Genomic DNA, 22,893 nt, shown 5'->3' with positions numbered 1-22,893 from the left:
TGGGACTCCGAGTAAGGAGGCTGGTGCATTCATGGGATAAGTGCTCCGCCCCACATTTCCCCAAATGCAAAGCGATTGACAGGCTGCTGTGTATGATACAGAGAAGCCAGCCGTCAATTACGGCAGAGAAGGCGGGGCAGAGGACTCTCCTCAAGAATACACCAGTCATAACTATATATTTGTTTTGTGCCGACTTGGCCAATAGGTGGATGGACCTGTCCATTTAATATGAGGCACTTACCTAGGGCAGCACATTTAGCTGACAGATCCACTTTAAGTTACATTCTTTTAAGCATTGTTCTATATGCAAGCAGCTCTAAATTTAGAAATGTTAAAGTCCTAAAAGGGAAATATTACGAAGCTTTGTTGCCAAAGAGCAGACATCGCTTAAACAACTTTTCAATTGTACGGGCAGTTTTTAGAGCTGTAAAAGTAGTTTTGGGAATGAAGCCAAGCATATAACAAATGAGCATCTCACACTAACAATATTTAGGTTACAGGAGTTACCTCAAGTGCCCTTGAAGACCTTCAGATCCGTGCCCTCACCGCATCTTCTGCAAGACAGAAAAATAATTAAAAAATGCACATTGAGGGTAACAATATTTTTTTTTGTATTAAAGAGGCTCTGTCACCAGATTTTGCAACCCCTATCTGCTATTGCAGCAGATAGGCGCTGCAATGTAGATTACAGTAACGTTTTTAATTTTTAAAAAACGAGCATTTTTGGCCAAGTTATGACCATTTTTGTAGTTATGCAAATGAGGCTTGCAAAAGTCCAAGTGGGTGTGTTTAAAAGTAAAAGTCCAAGTGGGCGTGTATTATGTGCGTACATCGGGGCGTTTTTAATACTTTTACTAGCTGGGTGCTCGACTTACCTGCAAACGCTGATGCTGCTGCAGAATCAACTGTAGCCTCTGGTGCCGATGTGGCCGACACGATGCAGGACCTGTGAGTGACGTCACAGATCTGCACTGCCAGAAGCTGGGCGTTCTGAAGAGAAGTGGATGATACTTCTCTTCAGAGCACCCAGCTAGTAAAAGTATTAAAAACGCCCCGATGTACGCACATAATACACGCCCACTTGGACTTTTAAACACACCCACTTGGACTTTTGCCAGCCTCATTTGCATAACTACAAAAATGGTCATAACTTGGCCAAAAATGCTTGTTTTTTAAAAATAAAAATGTTACTGTAATCTACATTGCAGCGCCTATCTGCTGCAATAGCAGATAGGGGTTGCAAAATCTGGTGACAGAGCCTCTTTAAGCAATAGACACACAATATAAAAAACTGGTGTACCCAAGTATGTGTATTAAAAAATAAATAAATAAATAAATAAATATATATATATATATATATATATATATATATATATATATATACATACATACATACATATTTTTTATTTATTTTTTTTTTCGATTCGAAGACTGCGCCTGAAATCAGTGGCAAAAAAAATAAATGGCCAAAATCACCGTACATTGATTTGAATGGGAGGCAGAGGCGTTTTTTCCCCCCGGGCAGCATTTGGCCACTCGCAGGGGGAAAAAAAAATAAAATACATAAATAAATAAGAAGCGGTCCTTTGCCGCGGTTTCCCCCTGACCTCCCATTGAAATTAATGGAGGCAGAAAAAACCTGCATCGCTCTATTCCGAGAGGTTTTTGCTGTGTTTTCTGCCTGTGGTCCTTGCATTAGCTTCAATGGCCATGGGCGAAAAACATTATATATATATATATATATATATATATAAAAAATAAAATAAAAAAAGCGCACGCCTTTTAAAATCTGCCTCTGAATTCACAAAAGTTCTGAGCCAGATTTTTTTCTGCCTGCAAAAAAAAAAACTCAGCTAGAGTACGCGCCAATATAAAAATAAAAAAGTTTGTCGCAAATTGCTAGGCACACTGGCTGCATGGTTGCTGGAATTGGTCTTGCCCTGTACTATATCAAAATAAGATAGGGCTGGGCGGTTAATCCAATTAATTTGATTAATTCACCGTCAAGGACTCTCAAGATTGTTTTTTTAACCGAATCGTTGAATCTATTCTTTAGTGGCGCCGTGCTGCAGGAGGAAGCTCCACCCCGCCGTCTCGACACTTCCTGGTCCGCCCGTTCGGTCCCTGCTTCCCCCACAGAACTGTTCTGTACTGAACAAAATACAGTACGGAACAGCAGTTCCGCGGGGAAGCAGGGATTCCTAGTATATAGCGATACCACCCTGCTGTAGATAACACCTCCCTTGCAGATCGCACCACAGTAGCTCCCACTAGGATTTCAATCCCTGGCCAAAGCGTCGGCAACCTCTGGCCGGGGATTCAACACCTAGTGGCTGCTACAGTGGCGATATCTACAAGGAAGATGGGGGTAGGGCTATGCTGCATTCTACAAGGGGGGGGGGGGGGGGGGTGGGGTGAGACCTACATGTGAGGTTGCTATCTACATGGTGGTGGGGGAGCGATCTACTTGGGCACTGTGGCACTATATCACTGTATGGGGCACTATCACACTTTGTGGGCACTGGCACTATGTGGGCACTATCTACAGGGACATTGTAGCACCATCTACATGGGCACTGCTGTTTTCAGGGAATTAATACAAAAACCCTGACAAACGAAATCCATCTTTCTTTATTTTTGTTTTTTTACGGACATGAAAAATGACACTAACTGGAAAATGATGAGAATTGAGACACTGATGCAAAATGCACATGAAAGACAGACATTTAATCAGTTTTTAATGGCAATTTTGTTTTTGTTTTTACAGTCGTGTGACCAGGCTAAATGTCTATGATGCCAGGAGTCCCGTTCACACGTACCGTGAGTGGATTGGGAAATGCGGTGGAGACACGGACCGTTTGTCACAGTCCAATCACGGTCGTGTGAATCCGGCATGAATGGAAATTAAAACCCCATGGTGGAGCCGGTACTGCACAGGGTCCTGCTCACACTTCAGACACTATAATGTAATCTCACCCCAGAGTGCCCGCTCGGAGCAAGCAGAGGAGGAGAAAAAAAAAAAATATATATATAAAAATTAAAAAAAAAAAAAATAAAAAATTGTCGAACAAAGATCTACATTTTATTTTTGGGAAGAAAAAAAAAAAAGTCGCCCACATGTAGCAGTTTTGTTAGAGATTTTGCGGTGAATCTGAGAAAACATGCACGTATTACATGCGGATTTCACTCCATAAAACAAATGAAAAAAAAAAAAAGTGAAATCCGTTGTCAACATCCACAAAAGAAAATGCTGTAGATTTGAAAAAACACAAGAGTGTAAAAGGTACCTTTACACCGGCCAAGTTTGTGGGCCGATAACCACAGTATCACTGTGCTTGATTGGCCAGCAAACTTGCCTGACCTAAACCCCATAGAGAATCTATGGGGTATTGTCAAGAGGAAGATAAGGCACCAGACCCAACAATGCCGATGAGCTGAAGGCCACTAGCAAAGCAACCTGGGCTTCCATAACACCTCAGCAGTGCCACAGGCTGATCGCCTCCATGCCACGCTGCATTGATGCAGTAATTCATGCAAAAAGAGCCCGCCCAAGTATTGAGTGTATATACTGTACATGATTTTCAGTAGGCTGACATTTTGGAATTAAAAATCTTTTTTGAAGTTGGGCTTATATAATATTCTAATATTCTGAGACACAATTTTGTGTTTTCATTAACTGTTAGCTATACTCCTCTACATTAAAAGAAAAAAAAAAAAAAGTGCTGGAAACAGATCACTCGGTGTGTAATGAATCTATATAATATACAAGTTTTACTTTTTGAATTGAATTACTGAAATTAATTAGCTTTTTGATGATACAATTGACATTCTGCGATTAAAAAAAAACACAAAAAACAAACAAACATGTTTTCAGTACGGGACAGTTGTCCTGCAGCGAGGCAGGGACTCCTAGCATCGTACATAACTATGATGCTAGGAGCCCGGCTCCCTGCACTGTGTTCGGTCTGGGACTTCCGGCCGAAATACGTTCCGTCCATTACGGACGTAACATGGTCGTGTGAATCCAGCCTTAGGGTATGTGCACACGATGAGAGGCTTTTACGGCTGAAATGACAGACTGTTTTCAGCAGAAAACAGCTGCCTCGTTTCAGCCGTAATTCCTCCTCCTCGCATTTTGCGAGGCTTCTGAGACAGCCGTAAATTTTGAGCTGTGCTTCATGGAGTTCAATGAAGAACGGCTCAAATTACGTCTGAAAGAAGTGTCCTGCACTTCTTTTGACGAGGCTGTATTTTTACGCTTCGTTTGACAGCTGTCAAACGACGACGCGTAAATGACAGGTCGTCGGCACAGTACGTCGGCAAACCCATTCAGATGGATGGGCAGATGTTTGCCGACGTATTGTGGCCCCATTTTCAGACGTAAAACGAGGCATAATACGCCTCGTTTACGTCTGAAAATAGGTCGTGTGAACCCAGCCTAATAATGAGAAGAACGGTGTACAAACATGGGAGAAAAAAAAAAAAGTATGAAATAAGGTTTTACGAAAACTCGTTTGCAACGAATTGTTGAAGTTCTAAGACCTTCTTAAATTTTTTTAAACAATATCGTAAGCGCACTTTATTTTCATTTTACATGTACAGACATAAAATGTTTATCATCACAGCTATTGGGATCTGAATACAACAAACAAGTTAGAAATACTAGCGCAAGTGTGAATAGAGCCTCAGTCAGGTTATGGCAATGAGAAAAAAGAGAAACGTGCTATTTGATTCCATGCAAAAAAAGGCAGACGTTAGCAGCAATTAAAGATTATTCGCATGTGTATAATGAAACAGCTAGAAAAAGGATACAACTTCTGGATAATCTAAAAAAGGGCCTTAAAAAACCCTCCAAAGAACAGCAGAGATACAAGAAAGGTAAATCCAATCACATCTTTCTCCTCAGTGTGTAGCTGCTACTGGTTGTGTGTGTTTGTAGCAAGACTCAGATTAATCCTTTATAAATAGCTGTCTCCTCCTACTCTAGCTCAACTGCAAACTGCACAAGTAAATCTTAGGCCCCATGCACATGAACGTATTTTTGTCCTCCCGTAAACACAGGTCATTGGTAACACGTATTCGACCCGTATGGCACCAGTATTTACGGACCCGTGCACACTGGTCCGGTGTCACCAGTATTCCACCCGTATTTACGGGCACGTTTTCGCTGAAAAATTGCACGGCACTAATCGGCAGCCCCTTCTCTCGATCAGTGAAGTATAGAGAGAAGGGGCAGCCCTTTCCGAGGTAAAAAGTAAAAGAAATTCATACTTACCCGGCCGTTGCCTTGGTGATGCGTCCTTCTCTTGACATCCAGCCCAACCTCCCTGGATGACGCGGCAGTCCATGTGACTGCTGCAGCCTGTGATTGGCTGCAGCGGTCACATGGGCTGAAACGTCATCCCGGGAGGCCGGACTGGAGGAAGAAGCAGGGAGTTCTGGGTAAGTATGAACTTCTATTTTTTTTTTACACGTTGATTTATATTGTGATCGGAAGTCATTGTCCAGGGTGCCGAAAGAGTTACTGCCGATCAGTTAACTCTTTCAGCACCCTGGACAGTGACTATTTACTGACGTCGCCTAGCAACGCTCCCGTAATTACGGGTGCACACACGTAGTCACCCGTAATTACGGGAGCCCCATAGACTTCTATGGGCCTGCCCGTGCCGTAATTACGGCCTAAAATAGGACATGTTCTATATTTTTCCAACGGCCCGGACACCATCCCGTAAGCATACGGGGAGGTTCCCGTGGCCAATAGAAGTCTATGGGCCCGTGATTACGGGCGTTTTTACGTTCGTGTGCATGGGGCCCAAGAGGGGATAAGGAATGACACAATATATCAATGTGACACGTCCCCCGAAAAACCAGGGCTCTGTATGAAAGTGTTTTAAAATTGATCATAGATCCCTTAATTTTTCATCTACCCTGACGCACTCCGCACAGCTTATCCTCCTCATCTTTCCCCTCTGGGCCCTGCTGCGTGCCCAGGCAGCTGATAACAGCCACTTGTAGGGTATTGCCGTACCCAGGAAAACCCACATTACAGTTTATGGGGTGTATATCTCCGGTTGCGCATGCTGGGCACAATATATAGGACACTGAAATGGCATATATGTATAGAAAATTGCAAATCTCACTCTGCACCATCTGCTGCGCATTATCTTTTACACAATACCTGTGGGATCAAAATGCTCACTACACCTCTAGATGAATGCCTTAAGGGGTGTAGATTTTAAAATGGGGTCACTTCTTGGGGGGTTTCAACTGTACTGGAACCTCAAGGGCTTCTGCATTCACGACTTAGCACCAGAAAAGCTCCAGTAGGCCAAATGGTGGTCCTTCCCTTCTAAGCCCTGCGGTGTGCCCAGGCAGCTGATAACAGCCACATGTAGGGTAGTGCCGTATCCAGGAGAACCCACATTACAATTTATAGGGTGTATATCTCCGGTGGCACATGCTGGGCACAATATATTGGACACTGAAATGGCAAATCTCAGACTGCACCATCTGCTGCACATTACCTTTTAGACAATACCTGTGGGATCAAAATGCTCACTACACCTCTAGATGAATTCCTTGAGGGATGTAGATTCCAAAATGGAGTCACTTCTCTGGGGTTTCCATTGCTTTGATACTTCTGGGGCTCTGCAAATGCGACATGGCACCCGAAATCCAATCCAGCAAAATCTTGACTCCAAAGAACACATAGCGCTCCTTTCCTTCTGAGACCTCCCATGGGCCCAAAAGGCAGTTTATCATCACATATGGGGTATTGCCGCACTCTGGACAAATTGGGCAACAAAATGGGGTGTTTTATTTCTTGTGAAAATAAGAAATTTTGAGCCAAAACTACATATTGGAAAAAATTTGTTACATTTCATAGCCCAATTCAAATACGTGCTGTGAAAAAACTGTGTGGTAACAACAACCATACATTAATTCTTTGAGGAGTGTAGTTTCCAAAACGTGGTCACTTTTGGGGGATTCCTACTGTTTTGGCACCTCAACACCTCTTCAAACCTGGCATGCTGCCTAAAATATATTCTAATAAAAAAAAATAAAAAGCGTCCTCAAAATGCACTAGGTGCTTCTTTGTTTCTGGGGCTTGTGTTTAGTCCACGAGCACACTAGAGCCACATGTGGGTCATTTCTAAAAACTGCAGAATCTGGACAATAAATATTTAGTAGTGTTTCTCTGGTAAAACCTGTGTTACAGAAAAAAAAAAATTTGAATAAAATTGAGATTCAGCAAGAAAAATGAAATTTGCAAATTTCACCTCCACTTTGCTTTAGTTCCTGTGAAATGCCTAAAGGGTTTTAAAAAAACCTTGCTAAATGCTGTTTTGACTACTTTTAGGGTTCTAGTTTCTAAAAATGGGGTGTTATGGGGGTTTCTAATACATTGGCCCCTCAAAGCCACTTCAGAACTGAACAGGTACCTTAAAAAAAGGCTTTTGAAATTTTCTTAAAAATATGAGAAATTGCTCTTGACGTTCGAAGCCGTGTAACATCCAAGAAAAATAAAAATGTTCAAAAAACGATGCCAATCTAAAGTAGACATATGGGAAATGTGAACTAGTAACTATTTTGGGTGGTATATCCATCTGTTTTACAAGCGGATGCATTTAAATTCAGAAAAATTCTATTTTCTAAAAAATTCTGCAGTTTTTCACAAATAAACACTGAATATATCGAACAAATTTTACCACTAACAAAGCCCAATGTGTCACGAGAAAATCTCAGAATCGCTTGGAAAAGTTTAAGCATTCCGCAGTTATTACCACATAAAGTGAAATATGTCAGATTTCAAAAATGGGCTCTGAGCCTTAAAGCCAAAACAAGGCTGCGTCCTTAAAGGAATAGTGTCGCCCCAAAAAAATTTTTTATATCAGTTTGAGGTTAGTGTTTTATAAAAAACTTTAGTATTTGTGTGTTACTTTTTTTTACTTTTTCTTCCCTATGGGGGCTGCCATTTTTTTTTCCATTTCTGTATGTGTCGATTAACGACACATACAGACATCGAATACGGCAGCTACAGTCCCATAGTGAATGCGAACGGGGCCCGTTCCATCCACTATGGTGTACGCCGACTGTGTGGGAACACATTTTTTGCTAGCAACACATTCCCTTTAAGGGGTTAAACTGTGACAAACGGAAACATTTATTTTGCACCAGATCCGTCACCATTGAAATCAATAGTGATGCAAACGTTAACCTATGGTTTCCGTTTGTCTCAATCAGGGTTCCGGAACATTCATGGGTTCCCCCCGCGACGGAAAGCTCAGACGGAACCCACGAACAGAGCCCTGACGCAGATGTGAATGAAGCCTAAGATCTGAAGCGGAATATTCAAACTTATTCAGGAGTACTTCCTATCTTTAGAGAAATGTCAGCGTATATTTACCTGTGAACACTGTTTTACATATAGGATTGATTCTACACAGAAATATGAGTAACTTCACAAATAAATAAATTTGCCTACCTCCAGTTACAGCCAGTACAATGATGCTGTGCTCCATTAACTGCTGGTTTTAGAGATATTAACACCTCAAGAACATTGCCAAATTTGGCATGAGGACAGAACATTTTTTGGTATTTGCCTCTGCATCCTGACGCTCAACTTTTTTCAAAAAAGTTGTGCTTTATGTAGGTTAAATTATTGTTTTACTGTAAATGTACCAAGAAATTTAAAGAAATTTTATTTTGGCAAAAAAATAATGTTTCACTGCAGTCTTCATTTATAATTTTTTACAGCATACATCGATCATCCTAAATGATGCTATAGACTTGTTGTGCAGGTTGTTCCGGTCGGGAGGACACCAAGTGCGCGTACATTTTCTGTTACGGGACTTATATTTAATAAAGTTTATTTCTTGTAAAATGTGTAGGTTTTCTTAACTATTTTTTTCTAGTGTAAGTCTATGTACACCTTTAAAAAAAATATATAAAATAAAAAATATTCAAATAAAAATGTCTGATTGGTGCAACTTTCAAAAAAAAAACTTTATTAAAAATTTGTATTACTTTTTGAGATACAGATGCTTAATGGAACCTGTTATGTCAAACATGCTGTCCTAACTACAGGCCATAGAGTAGGAGGAGCAGATTGATAAATAGGTTTTATGCAAAAAGATTCCAGATAACGTGTAGTGTATACATTTAAATCACTGTGGGCTAAAGAGTCCAGTGGGTAGGCTCAACCAGTGATTGACAGCCTTCACTGGATGACCCCCTGCACTTTCAATCCAGATTTGCAGACGGAAATTCCGCAGGTGAAGACTGTTGCAGGCAACTATTTTGTTTCCATAATCATGTGTGGGTACCCTAGGAGTGTGCATACATAAATGTCAATCACAGAGTAGAAACGCCTACTAGACTTAAGCCCAGAGTTAGCAGGGACATAAATCCATATTTTACTGGTTATCCTATGTAAAAGGGCTGGTATAATGGTGGATTTCACCTACTTGTGTCACCCACCATTGCTACCTCCTTTATATTCAGGGTCACTAGGGTTATGCCCAATTCCCCTACCTTTTCCTTATACTAACTTTAATCTACTTGCTTTGCTGCTATGTAAGGGTATGTGCACACACACACTAATTACGTCCGTAATTGACGGACGTATTTCGGCCGCAAATACCGGACCGAACACAGTGGAGGGAGCCGGGCTCCTAGCATCATAGTTATGTACGACGCTAGGAGTCCCTGCCTCGCTGTGGAACTACTGAAAACATGATTACAGTACGGGACAGTTGTCCTGCAGCGAGGCAGGGACTCCTAGCGTCGTACATAACTATGATGCTAGGAGCCCGGCTCCCTGCACTGTGTTCGGTCCGGTACTTGCGGCCGAAATACGTCCGTCAATTACGGACGTAATTAGTGTGTGTGCACATACCCTAAGTGTATACGACTGAGTAAATACAATTGTATAGTAAATAAAGGGTAATATTTATTATTAACACTAATCACACTTACTATACGGTCAATTTTATATGTATCAGTACATCCCAATACATATAACAAGTTAATATATACGGAGTATACTCACACGATACATAATACAGTATAAACACGGTATCACAATCCTACGTTATACCACCATCCACTTACCTAAACATACATATGAATACAGTTACGTTACAATACACATGCACACGGTTTTTGTCCCACTCCCACCTAGCAATAACTATCCCTGTACACTAAGGGTTAATCAGGTAACAGGGACAACAAGGGTTAATTTAGGAACTCAGGACTACAAGGGTTAACAAGGGGAAATGGGTTGCTGTATGCCAGGGGATAGCAGGTAAATAGTGGGAAAGGATTAAACAGATACCAGGGGATGTATATGTACTAGGGGATATGCAGGTAAAGAGTTGAAGTAAGGAGGGGGGAGAGCATAACGTGTAGCTGCAGCTATACGTGGACACTTAGCGGTTCATGTGGTCCAAGTTGGTGAGTCTTGAAGGAGGCAAGAAACAAGAGAGACAGAAGTGTGGGACAGTTTGTCCTTTTAACCCCTTTAGGACTAAGCCTGTTTTGGCCTTGTGGACACAGCCTATTTTTTCAAATCTGACATGTGTCACTTTATGTGGTAATAACTCCGGAATGCTTTTACCTATCCAAGCGATTCTGAGATTGTTTTCTCGTGACATATTGTACTTTATGTTAGTGAAAAAATTTGGTCGATAAATTCAATATTTATTTGTGAAAAACTTCAAATTTTAGCAAAAATTTGCATTTTTCTAAATTTAAATGTATTTGCTTGTGAAACAGATAGTAATACCACACAAAATAGTTACTAGTTAACATCCCCTATATGTCTACTTTATGTTTGCATCATTTTTTTTCACGTACTTTTATTTTTCTAGGACGTTACGAGGCTTAGAACTTTAGCAGCAATTTCTCATATTTTCAATAAAATTTCAAAAGGCTATTTTTTCAGGGACCAGTTCAGTTCTGAAGTGGCTTTGAGGGCCTTATATATTAGAAAGTCCCCATAAATCACCCCATTTTGAAAACTGCACCCCTCAAGGTATTCAAAACCACATTCAGAAAATATTTTAACCCTTTAGGCGTTTCACAGGAATTAAGGCAAAGTAGAGGTGAAATTTACTAATTTCATTTTTTTTGCCGAAATTCATTTGTAATAAAAAAAAATCTGTAACACAGAAGGTTTTACCAGGGAAACGCAACTCAATATTTATTGCCCAGATTCTGCAGATTTTAGAAATATCCAACATGTGGCCCTAGTGTCCTAATGGACTGAAACACAGGCCTCAGAAGCAAAGGAGCAGCTAGTGGATTTCGGGGCCTCCTTTTTTTAGGAATATATTTTAGGCACCATGTCAGGTTTGAGGCGGTCTTGTGGTACCTAAACAGCCGAAACCCCTCCAAAGTGACCCCATTTTGGAAACTACACCCCTCAAGGCATTTTTCTAGGGGTATAGATAGCATATTGACCCCACAGTTTTTTTGCAGAATTTAGTGGAATTAGTCTGTGAAGATGAAAATCACCTATTTTTCTGTGGAAACATAGAATTTTTTCATTTTTACAAGGAATAAAGGAGAAAAAGCACCCCAAAATTTGTAAAGCAATTTCTCCCGATTACGGCAATACCCCATATGTGGTCGTAAACTGATGTTTGGACCCACAGCAGGGCTCAGGAGGGAAGGAGCGCCTTTTGGATTTTGGAGCGCAGATTTTGCTGGATTGGTTTTCAGTGCCATGTCGGGTTTGCAACGCCCCGGAGGGACCAAAACAGTGTAAACCCCCCAAAAGTGACCCCATTTTGGAATCTACACCCCTCAAGGAATTTTTCTAGGGGTATAGTGAGATTTTGGCCCGTCAGGATCTTTTTTAGAGCTAAGGTGACCAAAAAACAGCGATTTTGGCGCTTTAAATTCTTTATTTATTACAGCGTTCACCGTGCGCAATAAATTACGTTTTAATTTATTCTGCCGGTCGGTACGATTATGGCGATACCATATGTGTATAGATTTTTTTACGTTTTGCAGCGTTTGCACAATAAAATTAAGTTTCTATAAAATAATTTATTTTCTGGGACACGCTATTTTGAGCCGTAACGTTTTTATTTTTTCGTCAAAAAAGCTGTGGGAGGTCTTGTTTTTTGCGGGACGGGTTGTAGTTTTTATTGGTACCATTTTGGGGTAAATGCGACTTTTTGATCACTTTTTATTCTATATCTTGGGAGGGGTGGTGACCAAAAAATAGCGATGCTGACAGTTTTCCGTTTATTTTGTTTGCGGCGTTCACCGTGCGGAAAAATTAACATTATAGTTTCATAGATTGGGTCGTTACGAACGCGGCGATACCAAATATGTGTACTTTTTTTTTTTAACGTTTTCATTTTTTCCCTATAATAAATGACTTATTATAGGAAAACAAAACCTTTTATTTTTACACTTTTATAAAACATTTTTATTAACTTTTTTTAACTTTTTACACTTTATATTTTTGTTTATTAACTTTTCTTTTACTTTTTACACTTTCTTTTTTTGACCTGCAGCTCTGATCGCTGCTAGAATACATTACACTACCTAGGTAGTGTAATGTATTCCAACTGTCAGTGTGACGTCACAGTCACTCTGACAGTTGGTCTACGAGGATCAACAGAGGCTGATCCTCATAGGCTGACATACATGGCAGACCTGGGGGCCGTTGTCTGGCCCCCGGGTGCCATCACAAGCATCAGAAGCCCCCACGATTGCATGGGGGCTGCTGATGCGCTACAAACCCGCTACATGCGGAGATCGCAATCGAGCCCCGCATGTAACGGGTTAATTGCCGAAATCAGCGGCGATGAGCCGCTGATCGGCAACACTGGAGAGTGTCAGCTGTCGGGGACAGCTGATCTCCAAGTTCCCGATGCACACTGTCGCCGACAGTGTGCATCGGGAACGGCACAGTGACTTTCTGTCACTCTGACAGGAAGCCTATCAGGACCAGCCGAAGGTTGGTCCTGATGGGCTTCTGTCCATGGCAGACCCGGAAGCCATTGTTTGGCTTCCGTTTGCCATACTAACTATCGGCAGACCCCGCGATTTCGGACGGGGGTCTGCCGATATGTTAGAAACCCCTAAAATTTGGCGATTGCACCCGATCGCCGAATTTAAGGGGTTAATGCGCCGAAATCAGCGGCAAAGGACCGCTGGCCGGCAAGAGGGGAGTGTCAGCTGTCGGCGACAGCTGACCTCCTGGTTCCCGGTGCACACTGTCGCCGACAGTGTGCACCGGGATTAACTCAGTAACTGTACGTCCTCGTGCGGGAAGTAACTTCCCGCAACGACGTACAGTTACGTCCTGGTGCGGGTAGGGGTTAAACTCTCCCGTGCACATCTGTGTGACATCACATGCTCACGCACGTGTCAGGGGGAGGGCATGGGCTTATGGCTATCTCATGGAATCTCATTAGCAGGTGAGGGGGATGGAAGCAGTTGGAGCTTCCTGCTTTCTCCCCAGAATCTCGAGGGGGAAGTGAGTTAAGTTAATCAGTGGGGATGTCCTGTGGTACATGTGTATCACAAGATACATCCCCAATTACCTCTCTGGCCCCCTGCAGAGTAAGGAGACAGGCTTATTTTGCATCCCACTCTCTGGTAATCCTACGGCTCCTGGGACATCAAGAGATAGAGATATATATATATATACACACACACACACATACATACATACATACATATTCCCCATCCCTCCATCTCCATTGAAAGGGAACACTTCCCTTTACATCCTATAACTATGGGCTTAAAATCCAGTGGACTTGAAAAGGTCTATGGGGAGTTCTTATTGCAGAGCAATGAAAAAACATTTACTACTTTAGTGGTTTAAAGAGGCTCTGTCACCAGATTTTGCAACCCCTATCTCCTATTGCAGCAAATCGGCGCTGCAATGGAGATAAGAGTAACATTTTTTTTTTTTTAAAACAAGCATTTTTGGCCAAGTTATGACCATTTTTGTATTTATGTAAATGAGGCTTTCTAAAGTACAACTGGGCGTGTTTAAAGTAAAAGTACAAGTGGGCGTGTATTGTGTTCGTTACATCGGGGTGTTTTTACTTCTTTTACTAGCTGGGCGTTGTGTATAGAAGTATCATCCACTTCTCTACACAACGCCCAGCTTCTGGCAGTGCACGGACACAGCGTGTTCTTGAGAGATCACGCTGTGACGTCACTCACTTCCTGCCCCAGGTTCTGCATCGTGTCGGACGAGCGAGGACACATCGGCACCAGAGGCTACAGTTGATTCTGCAGCAGCATCGGCGTTTGCAGGTAAGTAGCTACATCGACTTACCTGCAAACGCCGATGCTGCTGCAAAATCAACTGTAGCCTCTGGTGCCGATGTGTCCTCGCTCGTCCGACACGATGCAGGACCTGGGGCAGGAAGTGACGTCACAGCGTGATCTCTCGAGAACACGCTGTGTGTCTGCACTGCCAGAAGCTGGGCGTTCTGAAGAGAAGCGGATGATACTTCTCGTCAGTACGCCCAGCTAGTAAAAGAAGTAAACACGCCCAGATGTAACGAACACAATACACGCCCAGTTGTACTTTAGAAAGCCTCATTTACATAAATATAAAAATGGTCATAACTTGGCCAAAAATGCTCGTTTTTAAAAAAAAAACAAAAAAAAAACACGTTACTCTTATCTCCATTGCAGCGCCAATCTGCTGCAATAGGAGATAGGGGTTGCAAAATCTGGTGACAGAGCCTCTTTAACTAAAGTCTACTGTATCCTTTTAATTTCACTCCTAAAGAAACAAAATGTTAGGGATATCACAGAAACAATAGAAATGCAAGGTGAATAGTTTACACATACAAATTACAGGAAGTGAAGAAAAAAATAAATGTTAGTATTAGAAACCGGGTCAAGTGGGGGACAGGTAGTGTAGAATTTCTGGAATATTTTTAAGGGCATGAAGCGAAGTATACCATTAAAACAAATAGTCGTCTGAAGTCTGTCTAACTACACAAGTCATTTGTCGGATTACGTTTGAGATATAGGGGACATTATAATGAATCTAAACTGATAACAAGTCATCAAAAAAAAAAAAAAAAAAAACAGGTCAGCACTTCGTTTCATATTGCAAATAATGCACTTCTATTAACTTCTATGTTCTGTGGGAGTACTATTGCAATTTCCTATTTTATCCCAACTAACTTTACAGTGGAAGGATTGTAAACTATGTATATTAAAAGGAGCACTCCACTTTTTTCTATTATTGCCCCCTCCATTTGTACATTGGGGTTTCAGTGGGGTGCTTTGTGGAGAAATACTTAAAACGACATGATGCGGGGATCATTTTGGGTCCAGCGGCACCCAGGTGATCTTTACTCTGAGCTGTCTGGAATCACTGCTTTTCAGTAAACCGGAACGCAGTCTCTCAATGCATTCCTATGGGAGCCAAACACCCATGGTTTCTAGCCACTATAGTGAGAAACTTTCCTCCGAGTGCCTTTGCCCCAGGCTTCCCTGAACTACATGAGGTCTCGCTCGTAAGACTCCCTCCTAGAAGCTTTTTGCAAAAAGGTGGGTAATTTCTATTTGGTTCGAAGTGAGCACTTACCCAGCTTGCTTTCCGCTCTACCTTGGTTAACCCCTTCCCGATGTAAATAACTTTCAGATTTTAATTTTCTTTTTTTTCCTCCCCACCTTCCAAAAGCCATAATGTCTTTATTTTTCCGTCTATATAGTACCATTATTTTGCCATATAATGTACTACGAAACGGGGGAAAAAAAATTTGTGGGGTAGAAAATGAAAAAAAAAAAAAAGGAAAAGATTCCTCCATGGTTTTTTTCCCGCCGTTTTTACGTAATTCACTGTGCAATTAAAACAACATGTCAACTTTGTGTGGGTCAATAAGATTACGGCAATATCAAATAAATTATATATATATATATATATATATATATATATATATATATATATATATATATAGTTTTCCTATATTTCACTACTTTTACAAGTAAAAACCTAAGTGTAAAAAAGAAAATTTATTTTGTTTCGCCAAATTCCGAGAGCCATAACTTTTTTATTTTTCTGTCGAATAAGTGGTATGAGGGCATATTTTTTGCGGGATAAGTTGTAGTTTTTAATACCATTTTGGTGTACATGCGACGGTTTGATCACTTTTTATTTCATTTTTTGTGTGAGATTAGGTGACCAAAAAAATTACACATTCTGGCGTTTACAATTTTTTCTTTTTTTACGGCGTTCACCGTGCGGGTTAAATAATGATATATTGTAATAGTTCAGAATTTTACGGACGCGGCGTAACCAATTATATTTATTTACTATGCTCTAGGGGTGGGGGGAATGGGAAAAGAGTTTTTTTTAAGTTTTAATATTTTCATTTATTTTTTTAACACAAAAAAAAAATAAAAAAAAAAATCGAACTCATTTTTACTTTTTTTATTAGTCCCCCTAGGGGACTTCAACCAGCGATTGTTATAGCGCTTGCACGATGTACTGCAATACTAATGTATTGTAGTATATCGTGATTTTGACAGGCACCTATTAAGCCCTGCTGGAGGGGCTTAATATTAAGCCCTGCTGGAGGGGCTTAATAGGTGTACAAAGATGGCAGACCTGGGAGACTTCATTAGGCCCCCAGGCAGCCATAGCAACCATCGCCCCCCTGCGATTGCATTGCGGGGGGCGCGATGAGCTGTTAGAAAGAGGGCGGCGGCCCCCTCCTAACAATTAAATGTTACGTCGCTATTGAGCGCAGCATTTAGCAAGTTAAACGAGCGGGATCGCGCTCGAGCGATCAAAGTCCCTTTATTTTTATAGGACGTTACATGGCTTATCACTTTAGCAGTAATTTCTCACATTTTGAAGGGACCAGTTCAGTTCTGAAGTGGCTTTGAGGATTTTGTAGCCTGCTTTTTATTAGAGTATATTTTAGGCACCATGTCAGGTTTGAGGAGGTCTTGTGGTGCCAAAACAGTGGAAACACCCACAAAAAAAAACAAAACACACGACACCTTTTGCCAAACTACATCCCCAAGGAATTTATCAAGGGGTTAGGCCCCAAGCACACGACCGTGTCCGCAATCACTGCCCGCGATTGCGGGCACGGCCGGCCGCCGACTGACAGCCGCATTTTCGGGCCGTGCTCCCATACAAAAGTATGTGAGCACTGCCTGCAAAACGCAAAAAAACGTACATGTTTCGTAATTCCTGGAACATTTCCACGGCACGGACACCCTTCCGTAGTGCTACGGAAAGGTGTCAGTGTTCAATGAAAGTGAATGGCTCCGTTTTTGAGGACCGCAATTGCGGTCCTCAAAAACTGAGGTTTTTTTTTACGGTCATGTGCATGGGGCCTTATAGCGAGCATTTTGTCCTCACATATTTTTGCTGAATTTAGTTGATTTAGGCAGAGAAATTTAAAATCTTTATTTTTTCCGATAAAAAGTAGATATTTTCAATTTTTACAAGGAATAAATGAGAAGTACCCCAACATTTGAAAAGCAATTTCTCCCAATTATGGCAATACCCCATATGGGGTCATGAACTCAAGTTTTGCTGGATTGGTTTTTGGGTGTCAGGTCGCATTTGCAAAGCCCCTGAGGGACCAAAACATTGGAAAACCCTCAAAAGTGATCATGTTTGGGGAACTACACCCCTGAAGGAATTTATCTACAGGTTTTTTGCTGAATATATTGGAATTAGGCCGGGAAAATGAAAAACATTTTTTCTAATAAAAGTTTCAGCTCAGATTTTTCCATTTTCACAATAAAGGAGAAAAAGCATCCCAACATATGTAAAGCAAAACTTTTTAGGGTACGGCAGTACCCCATACGCGGTAATAAACTGCTGTTTGGACACACCGTGGGGCTCAGAAAAGGAGCACCATTTGACTTCAAGAGATCAAAATTTTGCTGAATATATTGGAATTAGGCCGTGAAAATAAAATCAAAATTTTTTCCACTAAAATGTTGACATTTTTAATTTTCACAAGAAATAAAAGGAGAAAAAGCATTCAAACACTTCTGTTAAACGTGGGTTATAAATGACATTTTTACTTTATTCTGCAGGCCGATACTATTAGATTCACAAAAACGCGGGGAAACTCGGACTTGAAAGACTTTTTTTTTTTATGGTTTCAGTTTTCCCCTAAAATTAAAGGCTTCTGTGCATAAAAGGCAGTTAGTTTCTTTATTTTTTTTGTCCCACTAGGGTACTTTAAGGCATGAAGCTCTGATCGCTATCCTAATACACCGCACTCCATACATAGCGCAGAGTATTAGCGATACCATTTATACACCGGCAGCAAGCCTATTGGCCTCCAGGTGGGGCCTAATAGGCTTCTGTACTTGGCAGACCAGTAGGCCATTGTTAGACCTCCGGTTGCTAGAGCAACCATCGGCACTCCCTCGATCGCGTGGCGGGGGTGCCGAGTAGATAGTAACCACCTATATGCAGCGACCGCTTTTGATCGCTGCATCTAAGAAGTTAATTGGCAGGATCAGATGCTAGCTCCAGTCATGGCCATTACAGCAGGGTGTCAGCTGTAACATACAGCGGATACCTGCAGCTGATGGCGCAGACTTAGCTTCCGAGCTTGCTACATACTCTTTGCTCAGACAGCAAGCCTTTTAGGCTCTGCCTCTGGAGGGGCCTAAAAGGATTCCATACTTGGCAGACCAGGAGGCCATTGCTAGGCCTACGGTTGCCATAGCAACCATCGGAACCTCGCCGATCACGTCGCTGGGGTGCCGATCAGATAGTAACCACCTAGATGCAGCAATCACTGTTAAGTACAGTTTAGTGATGTTGCTCTAAGTCAATAGCTGCAACAACGTAACATGTTGTAAAGAGGATCTGTCACTAGTTTAGTAATGCCCAATCTCCTAATCTAATAGGCATGGTCACAGATTATGCTAGTGAAAATTGAGTCCCAAAAAAGTTTATTTTAAAAGTTGAGTTTTATTTCTAAGTATGCAAATGAGATGATGCTTGACCAGTGGGTGTCAACACCAGCAATTCTCTCTAGGTGTAGCTACGTAATAGCCTCCGACGCTGTCCTAGCAGCATGAAGCTGCTTCACACAGTATGAAAGACAGAAGCGGGAGGGAAGGGGGAATCAATTCAAACAGCCATATCTTTGGATGAGGACTACCTAGAACAGTGGTTCTGGTAGAATATGAAAGATGAAACAACCAGAGATATCCCCAGTTGAAAACAGTAGAACTATATAAGCAGATTGGATAGCGTCCTACAGAAAACATTACACCGCCCAGAGTGAAAAGAAAGAGTAACCTCCTATTTGGCAAGTATAGACCGATTAGGATATTTAGAAAAATGCACATAACTTTGCAAATAAACGTTCTGAAAAACAATTTACACTGTAGTTATCAACATCATAGCGCCTATTAAATTAGTTAGAAGGGAATTAACCTCTTCACGCGCTGCACCGCAACTGTACGTCCTGTAGATGGCTTCCCGCCCCAGGATGTACAGTTGGAGCGGTTCCCGGCGCACACTGTCTTAACGACAGTGTCCGGGATCCGGGAGGTCAGCTGTCCCCGACAGCTTACACTCCAGTCTTGCCGGTCAGCGGACCATTGCCGTTGATTTAGGCAATTAACCCCATAAATGCGGCGACCGATTGCAGTCGCCACATTTAAGAGGTTTGAAGCACATCGGCAGCTCCCACAAAGTGATTGTGGGGGCTGCCGATGCTTGTCGTGGCAATCAGAGGCCAGACAATGACCTCCGGGTTGCCATGTACGGAAGCCTCGGAGGAGCAGCCTCCGGCCGGTCCTCCGCGGCTTCCTGTCAGTGTGACTGTCACTTCACAATGACTGTTAGAATACATTACACTACGTAGCTAGTGTAATGTACTCTAGCAGCGATCAGAGCTGCAAGTCTAAATGTCCCCTAGTGAAAAAAATAAAAAAATAGTGTCAAAATAAGTTCTATAAACAAATACTGCTTTTTTTTTCCCTAAGACTTTCATTATAGGAAATAAATTAACACGTTACAAAAAGGTACACATATTTGTTATCGCCGCATTCGTAACGACCCAAACTAAAAAAATATAAATATTTTTCCCGCACTATGAACATCCCCAAAAAGTTAAAAAAAACTACACCAGAATCGCTATTTTTTGGTCACTACCCCTCCCAAAAGAGAGAATAAAAAGCGATCAAAAAGTCGCATGTACCCGAAAAAACAACATGCCCATACACAGCTTTTTTTGACTAAAAAAATAATAAAAAAAGTTATGGCTCTAACAATATGGTGACACAGAAAATAAATTTTATAAAAAAGTGATTTTATTGCGCAAACGCTGCAAAAAAAAATATTAAAACAAAAACCTATATACATATGGTATCTCCGTAATCGTACCGACCCGCAAAATGAAAGTAAAACTGTCATTTATAGCACACTGTGAAAGCCGCAAAACAAACCAAAAAACATAGTCAAAATTGCTTGTTTTTGGTCACCCGGCTTGCAAAAAAAATGGAATAAAATAAAAAAAATAATAATATTATAGAATATATTAAAAAAAAAAAAAAAAAAAAAAAAAAAAAATCATGTACCCCAAAATGGTACCAATGAAAAGTACAGATTGTCCCGCAACGAATAAGCCCTTACACAGCTCCGGTGGTGAAAAAATAAAAAAGTTCTGGCTCTCAGAATATGGCGATGCAAAATGTGCAGTGTTCCAAAAAGCGGCTAAGAACGGGCGCCATTTATCAGTGCGACACCGGACACATCTATGAATTATTTATTTACCGCATTATTATACCGATGTAGTCCGCACATATTACATATGCCCCACATTATAAATTGAAAAACCAGAAATACCCCAAACAGAACTACTACCAAGCAAAATCTGCGCTCCAAAAGCAAAATGGCACCCCTCCCTTCTGAGCCCTGCAGCGTGCCCAAACAGAAGTTTGCGCCCACATATGGCATCGCCATACCCAAGAGAACCCGCATAACGTTTTATGAGGTATTTGTCTTCAGTGGCACAAACTGGGCATGACATTTTATGCACTAAAATGTCATATCAGTGGAAAATTGCAATATTCACACCATCCGCTGTGCATTAGCCTCTTTGCGCACTATGTCTTAATAGCACGTCATGGTGCAGGGGGGTAATGTATGGAGCAAGCTCACGTGTGGTGCCCGCTCCATACACTGTGGGTGTCAGCTGTGTATTACAGCTGACACCCAGGACTAACGGACAGGAACAGCGATCGTGCGGTTATAGAAGCCTGTAAAAACAACAATATACTGCAATACATCGCTGGTTCAAGTCCCCTAAGGGGACTAATAAGGCCACGTGCACACTTCCAACACAGTTTTCATGGCCGTTTGACGGATCAGTGTGCCTGTTTTAGCGGCCATGTGCACTCCGTGTTTCCGTTTCCGAGCATGGTACTGTCCAGGGTGCTGAGAGTTAATGGGCTGCACTGATCGGCAGTAACTCTTTCAGCAGCCTGGACAGCTGCAGACAATCACAGGCTGTAGCGACGGTCACGCACGTCAGGATGACGTCAGAAGGCCGTACTCCAGGGATGACGCTTCATCCCACGTGGCGGCCTCTGCAGCCAATCAAAGGCTGCGGCGGCCTCTGCAGCCAATCAAAGGCTGCGGCGGCCTCTGCAGCCAATCAAAGGCTGCGGCGGCAGAAAGGAAGGTCGGACTGGAGGAAGAAGAGGGACTCATCACCAAGACAACGACCGGGTACGTATGAATTGCTTTTTATTTTATTCTTAATCAGCAGCCTCTTCTCTCTATCAGTGATTGATAGAGTCAAGTGGCTGCCGATTAGTGTAATATTTCTGTAATGTATTTCTGCCCGCCCGGCTGTTGCTAGGCAACGGCTCCGTCACACACGGATGCCTTCAGTTTTTTTGACGGCCCCATTGACTTGCATGGGCCTCACGGTCACGGAATCTCGGACCAAAGTAGGACATGCTCTACTTTGGATCGGAACGGAGCAACGGGACCGTCAAAACAACTGAAGCGTGCATGGCTCCATTGAAATGAATGGGTCAGGGTGCTAGCCGTCAGAAAAACGGTTAGCACCCTGAAGAAAAATACTGAAGTGGGCATGAGTCCTTAAATGTGTTGAAGAATTAAAGTTATTAGCAGTGAGAAAGAAAAAAAGTTTAAAAGTTAAAAACACCTTTTCCCATTTTTCTTCTAAAGTAATGTAAAAAAAACAAACAATATTGGTATCGCTACGTCCGTAAAAGGCAGAACTATTACAATATACCATTAACCCCTTAAGGACGCAGCCTAGTTTTGGCCTTAAGGCTCAGATCCCATTTTTCAAATCTGACATATTTCACTTTGTGGTAATAACGTCGGAATGTTTAAACCTATCCAAGCGATTCAGAGATTGTTTTCTCGTGACACAATGGGCTTCATGTTAGTGGTAAAATTTGGTCGATATATTCAGTGTTTATTTGTGAAAAATTGCAAAATTTAGAGAAAATTTATAAAAAAAATAGCATTTTTCAGAATTTAAATGCATCTGCTTGTAAAACAGATGGTTATACCACCAAAAATAGTTACTAGATCACATTTCCCATAAGTCTACTTTAGATTGGCAGCCTTTTTTTTTAACTGGTTCCCGACCGCTGGCTGCATTTTTACGGCCAGCGGTCAGGGTCCTTAAAACCCGAGCCATAGACTTTTTACGGCTCTGGTTTGAACTTGGGCAGCTGAATGTCGGGTCTCCGGCTGTCAGTGACTGTCAGTGACTGCCGGGGACCCTGAGGAGAGGATAGAAGCAGCTTTCGCTGCTTCTGTCTACTCCAATGTCTTTTTACACAGCGCTCAATGAACGCTGTGTATAGGAATAGAGACAGCAGCAGCGGCGCGGTCTCTATTCCTCCCGGTGATCA

At 41.8% G+C, this 22,893-nt stretch overlaps 1 protein-coding gene across 3 annotated transcripts in view; it reads right to left on the bottom strand.

Annotated features, from left to right (window-relative positions):
• The window catches only part of TAB2 (TGF-beta activated kinase 1 (MAP3K7) binding protein 2), an 81,682-nt gene that overhangs the window by 47,999 nt on the left and 10,790 nt on the right, over window positions 1-22,893 (bottom strand). For all 3 annotated transcript variants that reach the window (XM_075862573.1, XM_075862572.1, XM_075862574.1), the window contains exon 2: window positions 508-554. The gene's annotated coding sequence lies outside the window, so the exon portion shown is untranslated. The remainder of the gene's footprint in view (window positions 1-507; window positions 555-22,893) is intronic.

Source organism: Rhinoderma darwinii, chromosome 4 (assembly GCF_050947455.1).
Source record: "Rhinoderma darwinii isolate aRhiDar2 chromosome 4, aRhiDar2.hap1, whole genome shotgun sequence".
Classification (NCBI taxonomy): domain Eukaryota; kingdom Metazoa; phylum Chordata; class Amphibia; order Anura; family Rhinodermatidae; genus Rhinoderma; species Rhinoderma darwinii.
The sequence above is the reverse complement of the archived record's forward strand: the minus strand, read 5'-3'. Positions and strand labels throughout refer to the sequence as shown.